Source organism: Neophocaena asiaeorientalis, unplaced genomic scaffold, assembly GCF_003031525.2.
Source record: "Neophocaena asiaeorientalis asiaeorientalis breed wild unplaced genomic scaffold, Neophocaena_asiaeorientalis_V1.1 scaffold79, whole genome shotgun sequence".
NCBI lineage: Eukaryota > Metazoa > Chordata > Mammalia > Artiodactyla > Phocoenidae > Neophocaena > Neophocaena asiaeorientalis.
Window position 1 is genome coordinate 1,243,686 of NW_020175402.1, and position 21,551 is coordinate 1,265,236.

General features: G+C 41.0%; 1 protein-coding gene across 3 annotated transcripts in view; it reads left to right on the forward strand.

The window, feature by feature from the left end:
• The first annotated feature begins 1,299 nt into the window (after window positions 1-1,299).
• The window catches only part of ZBTB40 (zinc finger and BTB domain containing 40), a 73,720-nt gene continuing 53,468 nt past the window's right edge, over window positions 1,300-21,551 (forward strand). The window contains exon 1 of one of the 3 annotated variants that reach the window (XM_024766714.1): window positions 1,300-1,453. The gene's annotated coding sequence lies outside the window, so the exon portion shown is untranslated. The remainder of the gene's footprint in view (window positions 1,454-21,551) is intronic. The other 2 variants (XM_024766715.1, XM_024766716.1) reach the window with 2 other exon arrangements.

The window sequence follows — 21,551 nt, forward strand, 5'->3', positions numbered from 1 at the left end:
TATGTGTTTGTTTGTTTGTTAAATGTGTCAAGCAGGTATTGAGGGCTCCCACTAAAGGAGAATGCAGAGATGGTGGAAATGAGTGATTAGGAGACACAATAGCTGTAGGTGTGACTCTAGTGACTACATAAGTGACTGTTGCCGACAGTAAATTTGACCCTGAATGTGACAGTGACATGTGAGTATAATAGTGAAAGTGACTAAATGGTCAGTAACAAGGACAGCTGTTTACCCTGTTAGGGTCTACTAATATTGACTTGATTTTGTGGCAGTGAAAGTAGTTGCGTGATAATGATGGTGAAAACAACGGAAAGGGTGACAGCTGTGCATACATTCCAACTGCTATATTGTACAGAACTGTTTGAAGTTTGTGGTTATGGAGAGGGGTCGCATACTGGACAGTGACAGTAAAAAAAAAAATGATGAACTGGATGACAGCAACAATGCAAATGACAGTTTTGCCCCGTAGATTGAATTTGTGATTAAAACGGTGATGGGAGTCAGTCCGACAATGACATCCCTCAGAACGACTCACTATCGACCCTGTGGATGCAACAGCTGTTACCAAAGAGGGACCTTGTCTTTGTACTGAGACAACTGGATTTGGGCGGCATGACCGTTAGTGACAGAAAAATTGCGTGTCAGGGACAGACAGACATTGTGAGGCTCAGTGGGCCAGAGCCGATGTGACTTAATTTGATACTGTATGGATATGACTTCATTTATTTGGCTGTGTGAAGGTGGCGAGAAGAATTCCAACACGGAACGTACAGGGTGAGACAGTGCGCGACAGGAAAAGGGAGCACTAGCAAAACTAACGCTTTTACCCACAAGCCTCTACATCCCAAAACGGGGAGGACAGAGAGGCGGGACCAAAATGCCTTTAAGACGCCACGATTGGTTGATACAGGTCTGTTAGCCTATTACGTCCGAGCCAAGCCTCTCCACCAATGAGAATGCGTCTGGTGCGCGGCTCACGTCACGTCTCCGCCTTGCACGTGAACTTGTTTTGGAAAAATGGAAAGAAATGTTTTGTGCCTAATTCTCTGCCGTTGTTTGAGATAAGATCTCAACTTTAGTGCTGCCCGGGCGAGGGATGGTAGAAACCCATTAGAACTTTCCTAAGGGAGTGTGGGGAGGGGAAAGAGTGGTCAAGGGTCAGAGGTCAGAGAAGCGGTTAGCAATGGGTTTGTCCCAGCGTGCTAGCATTGGTGGAGAGCGCGCGTCCCGCCCCCGTGAGGCCCGCCCCCAGCACGTGACTGTGGCGCGCGGGGCAGGCCGGGCCGCCGCCTCCTTGCTTATACCTCTTCCGCTCCGGCATTAAAATGGCCGCCTGCTGGCGTCTCTGGCGCTGTTGAATGGAGAAAGCTTTATTGTTCCCTTCGGGCAGGAGTGTTCGTGTCCTTTATGGTGCTGTCAATAAAGAACCGCAGTTTGAATCGGTGCTGAACAGGTAACCATAGAAACGGGGCTGGGACTCAGCGTGGAGACCCCTTTTGCAGCTGTGGCCTAAGAGGCGCCCCGAATGAGGGGCGAACAGAGACCCCTCGGCGTGCCGAAGTCCGCTGCGCTCTGCCAAGTCCCGGCCGTCTCTCCCCGCCCCGGGACGTGGAGCCCCGGGGCGGCCTACACCCCGAGCGCAGGCTCCGCTGTCGTCTGTGGCGGGGAGAGGCCACGGGGTCCCGGCCGGGACGCTCGGCCGGGCCTACTCCCCGCTTGGGGCCTGTTCTCCGCCTGGGACCTGCCCTCAACCCTCGTCGCCTGCTACTCGGCGCGATCGGAGGCCACTCCTCGCAGCTGCTTCTCGCACTCTCACCCCTCCTCCCCTCCCGCCAAATCCCGACCCCGGGCCCCAGCAAGTTAGGGTCTTGGGCTAAATCCGCCCCTCACCCTCCCCCGTTTTTGTCAGCCGGGAGCTAAGAAGGTTTTACATTTTTTTTGATGGCTGTGGAGAATATTTCACATAATTTGTGACAGTTATATGAAATCAGATTCTCATGTCCGTAAATGAAGTTTTATTGGAACACAGCCGTGTTCATGGTTTATGTATTGCCTATGGCTGTTTTCGTTCTACAAGAGCAACGTTGAGTAGTTGCAACAGATATCCGATGGCTTTGATCCCTTGGCGCACGAAGCCGAAAATGCTTTTGGCCTTTCACAGAAAAACTGTGGCGGCCCCAGCTCTAGACACAAGTAGACCAGGTCAGTGTTGTCCTTCAGGGATTCCTCAGGTCCCTTCTCACGGAGTGGGAAACTCGAGTTACAACTGCCCTATGCACCCAGAGCTCTTTATTTGACCAACCACTCTGGCTTCCATTACCTTTTCTGGTCTTATTGGTGTATTATTCAAAATGGAATTGTTTCTCCTACTTTGAATAACAATAATACCATTCTACCGAGCGCCTACGGTAAGCCAGTTGCTTATTTATATTCATACACAGCTTTTTTGTACCAATAACTTTTTAGAAGTGTCCGTGTCTGTTTTGCGTAAGAGGAGGAAGCCCAGGTTCTGAGAAGTTAAGCTGTCTAAGAGTGTAATAGATTATAGGTCTGGAAAATTGAGCTCTTCCCTGGGGACCCATGTCGTTCTGCTTGGACTTCATTCTTTCACATCTCGAAAACTGGGACTATTGGTTCTTACTTGGAATCGAATCCAAATCTTTGTATGGCTTGTGGAGATTTAATTACAGCCTCAACTGAAAATTTTCTCTACTTGGCTAAATCATCACACTTCTGCCACACCCCACTTCCTAATTTAGACGTTTTTATTTTTAACATCTTTATTGGAGTATAATTGCTTTACAATGGTGTGTTAGTTTCTGCTGTATCACAAAGTGAATCAGCTCTACGTATACATATATCCCCATATCCCCTCCCTCTTGTGTCTCCCTCCCGCCCTCTCTATCCCACCCCTCTAGGTGGTTATAGAGCACCGAGCTGATCTCCCTGTGCTATGTGGCTGCTTCCCACTAGCTATCTATTTTACGTTTGGTAGTGTATATATGTCCATGCCACTCTCTCACTTCGTCCCAGCTTACCCTTCCCCCTCCCGTGTCCTCAAGTCTGTTCTCTACATCTGCATCTTTATTCCTGTCCTGCCCCTAGGTTCTTCAGAACCATTTTTTTTTTACATTCCATATATATGTGTTAGCATACGGTATTTGTTTTTCTCTTTCTGACTTACTTCACTCTGTATGACAGACTCTAGGTCCATCCACCTCACTACAAATATTTCAATTTCATTTCTTTTTATAGCTGAGTAATATTCCATTGTATATATGTGCCATATCTTTTTTATCCATTCATCTGTCTGTGGACACTTAGGTTGCTTCCATGTCCTGGTTATTGTAAATAGTGCTGCAGTGAACATTGTGGTACATGACCACAGTGTTTTGAATTATGGTTTTCTCAGGGTATATGCCCAATAGTGGGATTGCTGGGTCATACGGTAATTCTGTTTTTAGTTTTTTAAGAAACCGCCATACGGTTTTCCATAGTGGCTGTATCAATTTACATTCCCACCAACAGTGCAAGAGGGTTCCCTTTTCTCCACACCCTCTCCAGCATTTATTGTTTGTAGATGTTTTGATGATGGCCATTCTGACCGGTGTGAGGTGATACCTCATTGTAGTTTTGATTTGCATTTCTCTAATAATTAGTGATGTTGAGCATCCTTTCATGTGTTTGTTGGCAATCTGTATATCTTCTTCGGAGACATGTCTGTTTAGTAGACATTGTTCTTTTATAAGAGTTGTTCCCAAACCTAACTATTCGTCACTAGTTTAACTAACAAATAGATTCAGAACACCCATGCTTGCCTGCATACATTTGTTAATCATTCAGTATTTGTCGAGCACCTAGAACATACTAGCGATGATTCAAATCCCTGAAAATACAGTGGTGAACAAGATCAACATAATCTCTGCCCTTCCATGGAATTTAAATTCTGTAGGGGCTTGGACAGGTGGCATACAGGTAAACAAAGGTAATTTCATATATAGCTGTCATTGCATCATAATAAAATCAGTAGTTAATATTTATTGAGTGATTCCTGTGTGCTAAGGACTTCACTATGTGCGTTATTTCCATGGCTTATCTTTTAATCCTCACACCAACACTATGACATAGGTAGTATTAATATTCCCATTTTAAAGATGAGGAAACAGAGTCAGGAGAGATGACCTTGGTCATAGCTAATGCATAAGGGAGCTGCGATCCGAACCTAAACTGATCACACTAACCACCCTGAATTATTCCATCTGTTTGTTATCTTTCCTACTAACTTGGGAGGTCTTGAAGGGCAGGGACCACACTTCACCTCTTCTTGTATCAGCTGCTAGCCAGTGCCCACAACCTGGTATTTGGTAAATAGTAAATAAATCCAGGCCATTCACTGAACAAATATTTGAGTGTCTGCTATTTACCAGGCACCTCTGTGGCTATGATTATCAGGGTGAAACATGGACCCAAAACCGAGTGTCTTAACACAGTAAAGAGGTACCAAAGTTACTCCAGATTGTGGCAACTGCTATAAAGCAAACAAAACAGTGTTGACCTGGGAGACCACCTATTTTTACCAGGATAGTCCCCAAAGACCTCTCTTCTGGGTAGTTTAAGCTGAAACTTGTTGAGTGACCAAGATCCAGTCCAAAGGAAGGGAAAGGGGAGAGAATTGGAGAGGAAGAACTTTTCGGTAGGTTCAGAGACTGTGAGCTGGCAAGAACTTGGAGAGTTACAGAAGAAAGAAGCCAGTGAATGTGTTGTGTTTCACAGTCTTGTGCCCTGAGTCCCGGCCCTGTACCCAGCTTTACTGCTGATAGAGCTGCATGGTCTTGGGCCAGTTACAGGTTATTGTCTAAGTTCTCAAATGTGGATAATGTTACCTTCTCAAAGGATTGTTGTGTGTTTTCTTTTTGTTACACATACATTGCTTAATTCCAATTAGAGAAAACTAACCAAATTTGACCCCAAATGGAAACTTACTTAAAGTGATAAATAATAACAAAAATTTAGAAGTATGTTACAGATGAGGGTGTGTGTGGGGAGTGTGTGTGCATGGGTATGTGTGTGTGTGTTTCTGTCTTTGGGGGGAGGAGAACAGATCTTATTTTTTTTCTTTATGCTTTGTTAAGAGAGGATCTTTTCCAAATAGGATTTAATTTTTTAAACAAAATTATACAACTGTCTGTGGAGAGCGTTTTTCATCATTTTAGTGTTTTAAGCTTGAAACTATTTGCATTCCTTCATTCTAAGAAAATGATAGGCTTCTTCTAGTTGGTAGTAATTTTAGAATTGGTTTGCAAATGATTTGGGGTTTTCTCTAAAAGTTTTCAAAATAATGTTGCATACTTTAAGCAGAATGTTGAATGCTTTAAAGCTGGTAGACTTTTTGAATAGGTAAAAATAAATGATGATGTTTGGGTTCATGAACATGAAAACTTACAGAGGCAGTAATAAATTGAGCAAGCCATATAGGAAGATCAGCAATGTCAAGTGTTGTTTTAAACTGTATCCAGTAACCATATTGCACGTGTCATCAGAAGATGTAATCCAGCCCAGCAAATGGAGCAAGGAACTGGATGGAGAGTGGCATGTTAATGCAATGTTAACCAACAAGCCCTGAATTAAATTGCTATTTTAGGTTTGGGTGGGACCTTCACACTTAAAGTATTGCAGTTTTACTCTGTGATTTGGGTCTGTTGGATTCCAGTAAAGAGTAGGTGGTAACACTAGCTTTGAAGGGTAATATAAAACTGCAGGAAGAGCCAGGGCATACCAATTTGTTTTTCAGTCTATTTTATTTCAGTTCAAAGCATCATTGCAGACAGGCAGCACAGGGAAACAAGCCACACTTTGGCAATACTCAACTGCTTTTGGAGATTGAAGAAGACTGGGTATAACCAAAGTGTGGCTTATTTTCCTGTACTATCTATCTGCAAAGGTGCTTTGAACTGAAATAAAACAGATTGAAAAACAAATTGGTATGCCCTGTTGCCTCATACTGAGTATTTACATTACCCTTCTGGAGTACTGCCTGTACCAGCACCCTGGGGGGAAGCGGTGACCCTTCCGCCTCTTTCAACTCTTCAAGAGAGTGAGCTCTTTGATTTTCACAAGGAGACTGGATTGGGATATATTGTTTTCTGGATCTCCAGTAGCCTGCCTTCTAAAGCCATCATCTTGATAATGTGGAGAAGGCAAGCTATAACCTATAGAGGAAAGAATTAAATATTAAGGGCATTTAAATTCAGAGATGAGGTTGTCACTTTCTTTAAGTCATGCAGAGGGTGCGGTATTTCATTTGCAGAGAGAGTGCAGTTGTAAGACTCCTACAGCTCTCAAGGGAGAGAAAGGTAGGGAAAGAAAGCTATCTTTCCTTACATTTCCCTAATGTTGTTATTTAACTCCATATCCTCAAAATCATGACATCAAGTATTTCATTTCCACAGATAAAGTAAATATGTTATTGCTGATCCACATTAGCTTGTTAATCTGGGGTAAATGGTCAGGTTGCAAGGGATCCATGAATCCTTAGAATTTGCCTGCAGGTTTGTGTGAATGCCATTTTTTTTTCTGGGAAGAGAGCCCATTACAGGCATAGCTTGGAGATACGGCGGGTTCAGTTCCAGACCACTGCAGTAAAGTGAGTATTGTAATAAAGCGAGTCACATAGAAAATACTTTATTGCTAAAAAATGCTAACCATCATCTGACAATGCATGGTTGCCACAAACCTTTAATTTGTAAAAACTATGCACTATCTTCAAAGCACAATAAAATGAGGTGTGCTTGTACTGTAGCCAGGTCTCAGAGGGGACCTTGACCTCAAAGACGTAAAAGTGTCTTTCCTTGCTTTGTTTCCTGTCTAAACTGGTCAAACATAGTTGAATGTTTGTGTATAATATAGGCATTCACCCAATGAGGTGCTTCAGGGATACCTTAGAGATCATTGTCATTATTTTACATGAGACTCTGGTGAAATGGGGACGTGTTGTCTCCACAACCTGTTTAGCAGATGAACGTATTTGTTTCTTCTGACAGGTGAAAGGAAGAGTAGTAGAAGCCCAGTACTTTGGCTCTAGGCATCATCTTTTTGCAGGTGGAGTCAGTTCCTCAGGGTTAGGAAAGTAGAGTTAAAAGGGAGAGAGGAGGAGAGGGATGGATTCAAGGAAGCAGAGACAGGAGGCAAGGATGCTTCCTCTGCATTTGTCCTGGAAACCCTCTGTATCTGTGACAGTAGAGCTGCTATTTTGAAACCAAACTTATCTCAGAACTTGTCTAATATTAGGACCTCTGAAAAAGTCAGTTCGTGATGTAATTTCTGGTTTTATTAGTACCCGAAAGGAAAAAAAAAAAAAGGAAGGAAGTATCTTTTAAATCTTTATGTTAGAATATTTTGTGAAAATGGGACCTCAATAGAAAATGGCTTAGGCCAGAGTTTGACCCGTGTTGTGTTTACCAATTAGTTGCTTACATTTAAACATGAGACATTTTACATCTGTCTGACCCCTGAACGTGTTTGCATGAGTGACTTCCGCTATAAGCTCTAGAATCTGGTTCTGGGACATACAATAGGGCATATTTCATGAAGGAAAGGGCCCAACTAGGTTGAGGGAGGTTACAAACAAAGGATTATAAGTGTGAATAATAGCTTTTGAGGCTCCAAATACTGGTTACTTGACTTAGTTTTTTAATATAAAAAACAAAAATGAACAGTATATGATTCTATTTCTGACTTTGAGAAAATTTTACAAGAGGTAATCTAACTCCGCAGATTCATCTGTTTCTCAGCTTTCTAGGACTGTGGCCTGACAGTTGGGTCTTCCTTCTTAACTCCCTTAGCTCCCTGCCCCCACGAGGGGCTCTGGCAGCAGTGAACTTAGCAGTTTTCTTCCATATGGTACTTCTCTTGGGTTCCTGGTCTCAGTGGATGGCACCACGGAGCTGCCAGAGGCAGAAACCCGGGAGTCATCCAGTGTTCTTCCCCTTCTCTCAACTCTCCACCCCTTTCCACTTCCCACCCACAAATGGCACACATTTTTTAGACTGCAAGCCTGTTGATGTCCCCTTTCTCTTTTGGCTAAAGCCGCTGTAATCTCTTGTCTTGGATTACTGTGGCAGCAGTCTGTAGCTGGCCAGCCAGCTTTCCACCTTTGTTCCGATCCAATCTATTTTGTACACTGTTGCCAGTGATCTTTATAAAGCACAGATTGGAACACGTTACTCCCCAGGCTAAAACTCCAAGATGGCTTGCCTGCCCTCTGTGTGGTTCCTTGGCATGGCTTGGGCTGCCCTCAAGCCCTGGCTGTGCCCACCTCAAGCCTCAACTCTTAGCGCTTTCTCCACTCCCCTCTTACCCTTCTACTTGAGCATCAGTCATTAACACTCAATGGGCAACTTGGAACTTCACCCTTCCTGGACTGTGGGCCATGCTCTGGGGCTTTCGGGCTGTTCCTTCTCTCTGGATTTCCCTGGCCCTGTTATTAACCAGGCAAGTAGCAATGCTGCTGTCTGTCCTGACCATTAGATTACTGAATGTTGTTTTAGTTTTCTGTGTGGTTCCTTTTGTCCTTAGAATATATGCTATTTGAGTTGTATAGTCAAACATTGTCCTGAAGTCACTTCATGTAATTATTTTCTCTATGTGGTATGCCACCAACTTGATAAACAGACCCATTTGTTTTAAAACTTAATAATTGATTTAAAAAATCTAATTTTGTTTTTTTAACTATGAAAACCATTTACATGGTTCCAAAATCAAAACTATACAGCAAGGTATATTCATAGAAGTTTTTATTTCATGCCTGACCCTTCTTTTCTGTTTCTCTTGAGTCTTACTGCCAGAGTTTTGGAGTTTTGTCAGTCTGTTAGGTAAGAAATAATATTTCAGTATAGTTTAATTTTGTTTTCTCCTTTTATGAGTTACAGAATATCTGCCCAATGTCTGTGGTATAAGTTACAAAAATATTTTTTCCAGTTTGTCACATGCCTGACTTTACATATGTAGTGTTATTGCTATACAAAAGTTTTACATCTTTACATAGTCATAATGATCAGTCTTTCAGTGTATTACTTTAGATTTTGAGTCAGAGTTAGGAAGTTTGCGCCACTCTCAATTTATGAGGAATTCATTAATGTTTTCTTCTAGTACATATATGGTTTCACTTTTTTTTTCTTTTTTTTTAGTATCTAAGACTCAGATCCATTTGGAATTTATCTTGGCGTTTGGTTTGAGGAAGGATCCAATTTTATCTTTTTTTCCAATGAATGGCCAGCCAGGTGTCCCAGCACTACTTATTAAAAGCTCTTATCTTTTCTCCACTGATTTGAGATGCTGTCTTTAGCAGATACTAAACTCTTATGTGCATTTGGGTTTCCTACTGGATTTTCTGTTTTGTTCCATTGATTGTCAATTCATATGCCATTACAAAACTATCTTAATTTTAGAGGCTTTGTAATTTGTTTTACTGTCTGGCGGGGCTAGTTTTTTCATATTGCTCCTTTTCAGAGTTTTCCTCGCTGTTTTTCTTGTTTATTCTGCCATATGAGCTTTGTAATAAATTTGTCTAATTTTCGGATGAAGCAACTTGATGGTATTTTTATTGAGATTATGCTAAATTTATAAACTAGCTTAGGGAGAACTGACATCTTTATGATGTTGAATATTTCTATCCAAGATCATGGTCTGTCTTTCCATTTGCTCAAGGCTACTTTTGTGATTTTTCAAGAGTATTTTATGTTTTTCCTTATATAAAGTTTGTTTGCTTCTTGCTCAGTTTATTAGACTTTCATTCTTAACTTTTTAAAAAAATAAATAATTCCTTTAAGAATCCCTCCAGAACTTCTCAGAGAAGTTATATACACCGACGTACTCAAAAATTTTTGCATATCGTTTCTGGTTGTTCATAGATACCCTCCTCCAAAAGCCCATCCCATTATATTGTTGTCTGTCTTCCTCTCTTTCCCATTCTCAGTACCTAGCTCTGTGTCCTGCATACTGTAGGCAGTCAGTACATATTTGTTGAGTGGAATGAATAAAGCAATAAGGGGAAAAAGTGAATAAAAGAGTGAGAAGCCTATAAGAGTATATTTGGGAAGGTTTTCCTTGCACAGTTGTTCCTCAGTCTGCAGTCTGTAGCCTTAATTCACTGATTCATAGCATTTTGCTCTCCTCCTTATCCCCATCCCAGAACTTAAAAAATACCATGTTGATAATAATAGTTAGCATTTAATGAACACCTAAAAAGTGCCATGCACTGTCCTAAGTGTTTTACACAATTTCTTGTAACCCTCACAGCAACTAAGCAATAGATACTATTATCCGCATTTAGAAATTGTTATGGAAATTTCAAACATAAAAGTGAGAATAGCATTATGAGCTCCCACATACATGTTCACTCATTTTGCACTTGAGAAAACAGGTTTTGAAAGATTAAGTAACTCAAGGTTACAGAGCTAAAGTCAGGTGTAGAACCCAACTCTTTTTAGCTCCTTATTAAGATTGTTTTTAAAATTTTAAACTCCAGCTGGCCAGGGAAATGCAGAAGCAAGGGAGATGGTCAAGAGCTACTCTTCTACTGTAACTGGTAGTAGTATTATATTAGTCTTCCCTTCTAATTCACGTCACAAATATTTCCCTCACTTCTACTGTTTGCAAACAGTAAGCCCTCCTCTCTCTCCCTCTTTATTGCTTCTCTTACGTTCCCTGCTTTTGCTCTGCCTTCTCTTGATCTTAGAGTTTTGTTAGTGCAATCTGATCTTAGTTCATTTTTAAAGGCCTGTCACTGTTTTGAGTACCCAGCTCCTAACATGATGTTGGGAACGTAGTAAGGACTTATAAATTTAAACAACAGTGGAACTTGCTGCTCTTACTCATTTAGCCCGTAGGTTTAGTACGGTACTATAACTTCTGAATGATGCTCAGAAGCCCTGGCAGTCATTAAATTTGACCACCTAGACACAAGCTGCTCTTATAGCTGGTACTCTGCTGTCAACTGCCCTCAGTTCCAGTCAGATTTAAACCAGAGGGAGATTTTCTAAGGTCAAAGTCCAAGACGGCAGAATAATTGGCCCCTAGAGTTCCAGATTTTTTTTTTCCTGGGCAGCAGAAAATGAAGATTTCCATGTATTTCTTTGAACATTTTTGAGCAAATACTATGGAGCCCCATAGGCTCTTTCCAAACGTTAAAGACAATAGAGAAGTTATCCTCTTTTGCTGTTTTTTTTTGGATGTTAGTTCCTTAAGTTAACCCTCTTGTCATAATCCCTGGTGATGGATGGGAGAAAGATAGAGATGAAAATAATTCCCACTTCTTCAAAGGCAAGAGAAAAAGCTTACAGTACTAAGGGGAGAGGAGAATGGAGTTCATGTATGAAATATACACAGAAGTGTCCTGAAGGCTGGGTGATCTGAGTAGGGTAATAGGACAGTCTCACAGGAAGTTGGGGCTCCATAGACTCTTCAGTGCTTCTGCTGCTTAACGACAATGTAGAAGAAAAGAAGGATTTTAAGCTGAAAGTGGTCTCTTCTTCCCAGCTGTGCCATAAACTCCTTGAGAGCAGGGAGTATGCTGATTTCTTCTCTGTGTAGTTCCAAGCCAGTTAAGGCCATTTGGCTGAGCTCAGTAAAGATCTGCTGGACAGACAAGCATACACTATCCACTGACTAGGCTGGGAAATGGGTCTTGGAGGTTTGCTGGGACCGCATGGGCTCCACATCCCCCAGTGGCACTATTACCAGCTGTATGGCCTTGGACAAGTCAGGGGGCCAGAGTAATGTGTGTATGGTGCCTCATATAGCGGGGAATAAGTAGGCTCTAAATCAAGGTCATCTGTTCTTCCTTTAAAACTACTTCATTTACTGCGTATCTTTGCACTGCCTCTGAACAGAGAAGTTACCACAAAAGTAGGAGAAAGACTCAAGGATGAAGCGCTTCACTGCTTTTTAAATTCTTAAGCTTGGGCAATATCCAGTGGTAAAGGTCCGGCTCCAGAGTCAGACAGCATGGGTTCATTTACTGACTCTACTGCTCACTGGCTTTATGATTCGGGGCAAGTCATTTAATCTCTCTAGGTCTCCACTTTCTCAGTTAAAGTGGAGTTAATAATAGTAACTACCTCCCAGGTTTTGCAAAAATTATATAAGAGCACCCATGTAAAATGCTTGTCACAGTGTCGGGGATATAATAAATCTTCATAAAATGTTAGCTCCCATTGTTAGGTTGCTACCTTAACTCTTCCAAACTATGTCTTTCTTTTCCCCCTTGCCATAATGTCTTCCTCATTGCTTTCCACTTAAAAAATATATATCTGAGTCATAGTTAACAGAAGAGTCTGATTTCTGTTATTAGTGAACTGGAAGATCTTAAAACACTTCTCAGGGCCTCAGTTTCTTCATCTACAAATGAGGGAATTGGAGCAGGTGATTTCAAAAGTTCTTTGTATCTCCTATTAATTTTCAGTGAGTTAAAGGCTTTGTGTGAAATCTCTCAGATTATATAGTCCAGCATGCTGTTATGAGAGGCCTAACCCTCTCCCTTTCCTAGCTTGACTCAGCTGTGACAATGTGATTGTCTATAAATTCTTTTAAAAAAATTATATTTGACATACAGTATATAGAAGATATATATGTAACTTATATAAGTGATGAGGCAGAGTGATTAAAAACAAGTATATCAGACTTCCCTGGTGGTCAGTGGTTAAGAATCCACCTGCCAGTGCAGGGGACACGGGTTCGATCCCTGATCCAGGAAGATCCCACATGCTGCAGAGCAGCTAAGCCTGTGTGCCACAACTACTGAGCCTGTGCTCTAGAGCCCGCGAGCCCGTGCGCCACAACTACTGAAGGCCACGCACCTAGAGCCCGTACTCCACAGTGAGAAGCCGCTGCAATGAGAAGCCTGTGCACCGCGACAAAATGTAGTCCCCGCTCGCTGCAACTAGAGAAAGCCTATGTGCAGCAGCGAAGACCCAACACAGCCATAAATAAATAAATATTTTAAAAAACGAAAAACAGTATATCTGTGAACTGATCACACAGCCCAAAACTGTAAAAACAAATATTTTGGCAGGTATATTTTTATGCTTCCTTTTAACATTTAATGAATACTTACAATGTTATAGGAAATGCCCTTCATGTGCATTGACTAACTGAGGCTTATTAATGCTTACAGCTACCCCATGAGATAAAACTAATATTATCCCCATTTTACATATTAGGAAACTGAGGCCCAGAGAGTTAAGCAACTTGCCTCAAGTTGTATAGCTGGTAAGAGAGGCAGAGCTGTGATTCACCCGCGGGCGAGCTGTCTCTACAGCCTGTGCCCTAAACCTTTACTGTTAAACACACAGCCTCCGGAGTCACAAGGCCTGTTTTGGTATTCTTCAGTTGCTTGAGCTCTTTACTTTTACATTAGATGGGTATCTTTGATTTTGGAATTTGCTACTGTGTGGTTGAGATTTATTCCCCCCTGAAGAAAAGTGTATTATCATAATCAGATTGGTGAAAACGCAGAACTCATCCACATTTTCAGGTCAGGACAAAAGTGTCAGTGATGAAGCCAAGGGTCTTTTGTAACACCTAAGAGGTTGAATGTGAAAGCACTGAAGTGATGATTGCTTGTTGAGAGTCTTGACTGCAGGATGGAAGAGTCGGCATGAGGTGTAATGCAGTCACAATTCCCAGCCACTCATTAGATGAACATGTTGCTCAGGAGATTTTGCAGTTTGGCCTGTGAAGAGTCATCGTTGATGAACTACTGGATCAGAGCAGCATGGCCCGGAAAGGCAGGGGAAAGGCAGATAAGTCTCTCAAAGCCTCCTTCCTTTATAATAGCCTTGAAAAATTGCTTGTTTCTATGAATTAGACAAAAGATAAGAGGACACAAGCAGTTTGTTATGCCAAACAGTTTGATGTTTTGCTTCATTGTTTTGAACACCTCAAAAGAAGAGTTTCGTTAGAGATTGAGAGAATCTGGAAAAAGAAATTCGTTGAATGTAATAGTTATTATAGGCTTATCAAGAATCAGATGCTAGCTGCCAGTTTTGAGACGTGAAAAACAAGCTTTCTAGTGGTCCTTAATCTCCTGTCTCTACCTCCTTGAGAATATGGTGGTGAGGTGGTGGTAGTGATGATCATGATGACGATGACGATGACGCTGATGCTGGCAGCTAGCAGATAATCAGTTTATTGAGCACTTGCTGTGTCCCCAGCATATAATGCTGGTGCTTTAGCTGTGTTAATTCATTTAATCTTCCAACAACCCAGTGAGAGAGGTACTATTATTACCCCTATTTCGTAGATGAGGAAACTACGCCCCATGGAGTCTAGGCGATTTTTTCCAAGGTCACACTTTGTGATTGGGCATTCAAGCTTCACACTCAGGTAGTCTGGCTCTAGCTCCGGCCCTTAACCACTAAGCTACACTGCTGCTCATGACCTGTCTCCCAGAAAGTGCGCAGGTGAATAACACTGTGTGTCCAGTAATTTAAAGAGCATTATAGATGCCTCTTCCCCTTCCCAGTCCATGGACTTGGGTTCAGACCCCACCCTAGGGTTATGTAAATTCCTTGTGGGCAGAGATTATATCTTATTTAACTTTGCTTGGTACATGGTAGGAGCTAAATAAATGTCTTATGAGTGTATAGTATGTTGGAAATGACACTAGCTTTGAAGCCAGACAAACCTACCTGGGTTTTTTAATTTGCAGGTTATAAAAATAATGCATGTTTACTGTAGAAAAAATTTGAAATATATGAAGAAGAAAATAAGTCCCCCATAGTGATACTACCTAGGGATAACCACTATTAACATTTTAATATATTTTCTGTCTTTTTCAATGCAAATGTATATATGCATGTACATATATTTTTAAACCAAGTTGGAATTATATATACAGTTGCATCCTGTTTTCTTTTTCCTTTTAGTATGTTGAGAGCATTTCACCACATTATTAAAAATCTTCAAGAGCCTAATTAAAAATTTTTAATTTAGATATAATTCACATACTATACAATTTACTGTTTTAAAGTGTACAATTCAAAGTCTGTGTAACTATCACCACTTTCTAATTCTAGATCATTTTCATCACTCCAAAAAAATACCCCATACTCATTAGCATTCACTCCCCAGTCCTCCTCCCAACCTCTAGCAATCACTTATCTTTCTGTCTCTATGGATTTGCCTATTCTAGACTTTTTATATAAAGGGGATCATACCCTATGTGGCCTTTTGTGTCTGGCTTCAACTTAGCATGTTTTCAAGGTGTACCCTTGTTTGTAGCACTATCATTATTCCATTCCTTTTTATGACTTAATAATATTGCATTGTATGGATAAACACAATTTTATTTGTCCATTTATCAGTTGATGGCTGCTTGAGTTGTTTCCACTTTTTGGCTGTTATGTATAATGCTGCAGTGAACATTAGTGTACAAGTTTTTGTGTAGACATATGTTTTCATTTCTCTCGGGTATATACCTAGGAGGGGAATTGCTGGGTCTGTATTTAACTTTTTGAGGAACTGACAAACTATTTTTCACAGTTGGGCTACCATTTTACATTCCCACCAGCGACGTATAGGATTTCCAGTTTCTCCACATCCTCAGCAATGCTTGTATTTTTTGTTTGTTTGTTTGTTTTATTATAGCATCCTAGTAGGTGTGGAGTGATATCTCATTGTGGTTTTGATCTGCATTTCCCCAGTGACTACTGATGTTGAGCATTTTTCATGTGCTTATTTGCCATTTTTTATATCTTCTTTGGAGAGATATCTGTGCAGATCCTTTGCCCATTTTAAAATGGGCATATTTGTCCTTTTATTGTTGAGTTGTAAGAGTTCTGAATACCTTATATTCTGATACACTGTGTTTATATATTCTGGATACCAGACCCTTATCAGATATATGATTTGTGACTATTTGTACCCATTTTGTGGTTTGTCTTTTTACTTTCATGATAGTGTCCCTTGATACACAGAAGTTTTTAAATTTGATGAAGTCCAATTTATTTTTTTTTCCTTTGGTTATTTGTGCTGTAGGTACCATATAGAGAGCCTGATTTTTAATGGCTACATGATATTCTATAATATGTCCGTATACCATGTTTACTTAAAAAATCTCATATTATACATCTAAGTTTCCAGTCTTTTACCATTAAATCTATTGCTCTGAATACGGTGTGCATAAATATTTTATTATATCTCTTATTATCTCTTTATGGATAGATACTTAGAAGTGGGTCTAAAGGAATAAACATTCACACTTTTTTTCTTCTAATATCATAGGATTCTCATTCTTTTTAATTTGTAATTATACAACTGATACATATTACAGATACATTCTGTAAAACACATCCTGGTAAAACATTCAAACAGTACACGTAAAGTATATCCTCCTCAATCCCCCCAAATTCTCATGTCCCTCTCCAAGGACATTTTTTATAGCTCTACATGAGCAGATTACTTACTAGATTACTTCCCTGAATGATTTTTTACCAGTTTACACTCCCATCAGCACTGTGCAGTGTCAAAGACAGATGCAGCAGGCCACCACTGAATGTTGAGAGATGTAGTCTCTTCTGTGATTCCTAAAAGGCTTTCTGATCATACTTGACCTTGCTGCTGGAATTTTTTCACAGATGACTGCAGAGAGTAGGCACATTTCACTAATAAATGAACTAATAAATTGACTTTCTGATTTATATTTCTTCTCTTAAACAATAAGTTTAGACAGTACTATCCAAACTCCCCAAGTCTGATTAATTTTGAGACTTTTACAGGATAGGGTGTTTGTATCTATGAGGTTGATAACCAAACTAGACCTTTGGTAAATAAAGTTCAAGCCGTTGAGGGAACTCTCTTGCCAGTCTCTTCCTGGCAAGCCAGCTGGCCTGTTCCAATAGCACACATTTCCATCCATCTTTTAGCAGAGACCAGCAAAAGACATGGCATCTCAAATGCAGGTGATCCTGTCAGGGCATCTAGCCGCACATCTCTGTCTGTGAGAGGAGTTCAGGAATGATAGCACTGAGCCCCGAAATCCTCTCAAGACTAAGGTAGTAATTAAGAACAGGGAGCCAGGTAGATCTGCATTTGAGCTTTGCTCTAACTTAATACCTGTATGGTCTTGGGCAAGTTGCATAACCTTGTTGGACATTAGTTTCCTCATCTGTGTATTAGAGATAATAATGGTGTCTACCTCATAGGGATATTTGGGGAATTAAGTGGGAAAATGTATGGACAGAGCTTAGAACAAATGCTGGACATCATTACCATCATAGAGTAGTTAATGACCTTGCCAAAGGCATTCAGGAGATTCAAGGATAGGAAAAAGAGCAGAGATCAGTGGATTGGGCAAAAAACGATGTTTAAATCACCTCCTCTTCACCTCGTTGATGAGGGAGGGATTCCTACCCTAGGGTTGTGGGGATGGCTAAGCACACAACACTGGACACTGGCAGATGAGACTGAAAGCAGTTTATACTCACAGCCCCAGAGGAGAACACAGAGGGTGTACTCAGGAGCAGAGTTAACAGCCAGGGGCTGTGGGAGGCAGGATTGTAGTATCAAGAAGGTGGGTGCTTTCTGGTTTATGCCAGAGGATGTGATTGGCTTGTTTGAATAATTTTGGGGGCTGGCAGGGAACTGAAACCCACTACCCAGGAATAAACAGGAACAGTGCCTGGCCCCTCTGTTAAGGAGGGTTGTTTGGCTAGGGGACCGTGTCCACGGGAGCAGAGTGGGTACTGGAATTTGTGGTTAGGACATTTGAGGCCTTCTTGATTTTACCAGCTGTCAAGGCAGCACATAATATTAAGCCTTAATCTTTAGACTTTATACCACAAAAGAGAATATAGGCCTTGAAATACTGTTCGATATGGCTTTTAGCAGATCTGGGTATGGAAGGCTATGGAAGACAAGCAGAGTTGTCCTGTTCTCTGTGGGAGAAGACAGATGGGCATAGTAGTTAGAATGGAAATGTCACAGTAGGTCATATATGGTGCCATGAGCCCAGATCTCTTCACTGTGTCCAGTTCAGCATACATTTATTGATTGGCTGTACCATCCTAGAACCTGCCAAGGCTTAACCAGGTTCAGGTGACCAGTTTACTCTAGATCAGGAACAGTTTGACCTCCATTTACTTTGGCAGCAGCCAGGGAAGCTTGTCTAGCCCTGGAAGTCCGGGTTGCTGGAATGCATTCTAAAGGAGTTTTGGTTGGTGCCAGGCCACAGAGCTATTCACCTAAGGCCTGGTTATTAGAATCCTCCATATTTTGTAGGTTTTATTCTTAAAGCTGTTCTGACTGGAGTAAGGGCAGGTGCAAAGGGGAAGGTTTTGAGGATGACTTGGAACTTTTTAGAGCTGAAGGGTTGCTTAAAACATATTTGATAATAATTAGATGTGAAAAAATGTGATTTGAGAACAGGCAATATTGTATAGTGCTTTGCTATTCAGAGAGGATTCCTTGGACTATCAACATCTGAGTCAACCCAGAGCTTATTAGAAATGCAGAATTCAGATCCCACTGCAGACCTTCTGGATCAGAATCTTTTCTTTGACAAGATCCCCAGGTGATTTTTACGCACACTAAAGTACAAGAAACTGTTCTAGTGGGTAGAAGGGCATGAGCTTTAAAAGGCTCAGACTGGATTTTGTATGTGATCTTGGGCCTGTTCCTTAACCTCTCCACTATTGGGACTTAATTATAAATTGGGTTTAACTATCTTGCTGGGTTATTAGTATTAAAGGGGGTAACATGTAAAATGTGCTTATTAGTAGCTCTTATTTGTGATTATTTGATAAATAATAACCTTGATAGAATATGAAAAGAGAGAGCAGGATACCATTACGGCTAACTCTGTTCACGGGACATGAATTGGTAATTGAGAAAAGTACAGTCTCCTGAGCCGATGGGTCAGTGGATGTGGTTGGGTCACTAAGCAGTTCCCCGCAGGGTGAGACTGTAAGTATACGTTAAGTAACCAAGAGTTGACAGCTATACTTTTTAATGGCTACTGAGCCCTTGGAAGGGAGAATAATCTGCAGAAGTGGTAGCTAAGTCTTGGACTCCAGTGAGGCCTTCATATTATAGAGAAAAGAACTATGGCTTGAGAATTGAGACATGGGCTCAGTTATGCCCCTTGTTAGCTCTGTGGCCCTTAACAAGCCATTTAACATCCCTGAGCCTTAGTCTTCATCTGTAAAACAAAGGTAAATGGAAGGATGAGGTGTAAATCCCAGAATATAGCAAGGTATTATCCCTACTTGATATGTACCATAGAGTTCGGTAGACAGCCTCCCGAATCCCCAAAGGTGACTCTTAGGCCAATTCAGCTGCTTTTAGAATCTTCAGTACTGAAATTCTTCAGAGCTGTTCTGGCTACCTGGATTTCCCAATGACCAGAATGTACCTTAGGAAAGCACACAGGCCGTTCAGGTATTGCTACAAATCTCAAAGATTGGAACAGTAGTAGACTAGTATTGGGGATGGAATGATGATGATAGTGATGATGATAATATTAGAAACAACAATGACAGTACGTATAAAAAGGTACTACCATGAACCCAGGAGTATCAAATACAAAAATCTCCATCCCTTACACTATATATTGCTGCCTTTCAGGCCGGCAGTGTAAGAGAAGAAACCAAATGACAACTGCTTTTGAACTTGAGCAATGTGGGCCTGCTAAAAGCTACGGTCACCCTTTTCTAACCTCACCAATCCTCCTTGCATTCTCAGAAATAATTGCTAGTGGTTCTCTTTTAACTTAGCTGATTCCTTAGATACGTTACATTTTAAATCATCTTTTTGTGTGTAGCAGATGCCCCATTTCTTGTCTCTGAGTGTGTGATCTTTGCTCTAATTATGTTGAGAGTGCCTGTTATTTCACCTGATTCTGGTTGTTTGTGAGATACTAAATAGCCATGGGGTTAAAGCTGACTCGGATCAAAGAGCAACTCAGCCTCTCAGGACCTCAGTTTCCTCTGTTAAAAAGGGGAGGTCATTTGGTCATTGGACAAGAGTACGTGATAGATAAAGTAATGAACTTCTGTTTGCTGAAAGCAATGAATAGGGCTCTCCAAGGTCCCTTCCAGCTCTCTGGTTCCAGCAGAATCCAGAAATCAAGACAGAAGTAAAGATTATATTCTGGAGATAGGGATTATCAATAGCAACAGTAGAAACAAAACAAACTTTAAGCAGATAAGGTTGCATTGAGCCAGGCCATATGAGAGATGTCTCAGCCTATGAGATAGATGTGCCCAAAGGAGAGTGCAGAATTATTAGGAGAACTGGAATGGAGGACCCTTGATCAAGTATTAGGATGGCTTTTCTTTCTTGGGTATTGGGATATAGAAATCTAGGCAGATGTGTGTCCAACTTCTGCTCCTATGGAGCTTTATTTATTATTAGACAATACATATAGGTTGCTTGTTCTTCCTTCCCATTGCTAGTCACTTTTCCGTATTAGACCATGCCATCTGTCACTGGAATAGCTCTGCTTTAATTGTGCTGTATTTCAGAAACTCCTCCCTCAAAGCAGGTTAAGTTCCTCTGCTCATTTTCTGGCCTCCCTAACCTAGGCAGCCTAGTGTTCCACATTTCCTCTTAAGTGGGTATTTTTGGAGACCCACCCTAGCCAGCCCAGTGTCCATAATAATGATGGCAACAACTTACTGGAGGGCTTTCCAATGCCTTTCCAATGGGTCCAGTGCTAACTGCCTGTGCACATACATGATTCCAGAGCACTCTCCCTCTTCACCCTTACCTGTTGAAATTGTACCTAACTTGCATTTACCAACTCCAGTCCTACCCTTTTCCTTTCCACTCACTGGGATCAATCTGTTTTTTTCCCTTCTCTCTTCTTCCTTTCCCTCTTCTTGTCTCTTGAGTCCTTTTAAGACTTCTGTTTTCAGTCATTCCAGTTGAAATAAGTTGAATCAACTTTATTACAAGCTCTCTGTGAACAAGGACCTTGTTTTATATTTCACTTGGCTCCCACACAGCACCTAGCAGTGGGCTGAGTAATTGGTAGGCAATTGACCCATAAATAGTTGTTAGTTGACATATGTGTATTGCTGGCTGAAGACTTATGGGGAAATAAGTACAGTAAATTGGGGAATGGCAGGTCCAGTTCCTGAGGCCCAGAAAAGAGTCTCTTACCCTTCATCAGTGGCAGCAAAGTCTTTTGTTTGAGTGTCTTGCTGAGGACATTGCCAGCAGTTGTGGATTTCAGAACATCTACTTTATTTAATTAACTGATGTATATAAGAGACTGTAAGTCTTTAGTGTTACTTTCCTTCTTGTTCATCAAAGGGATTCCATGTTTCTTACCAGCTCTGACTGAAGTTCTCACTTGTGCTTTTTCTGGTTTTTTGGGGGTTTTTTTTCCCCTTGTGTGTAACTGTTGTTTGTTTGTAGCTTAAGGAATCCTCAAACTTTCAGATTCTTTTTGGAAGTAGACAAAATAAAAATTTAAATAAATAAAATCTTTGTGCTTCTTTTAGAAAGCTGGCCTAGTTTCCACTTTGTGTTGAATTCCCATTTGTGTTCTG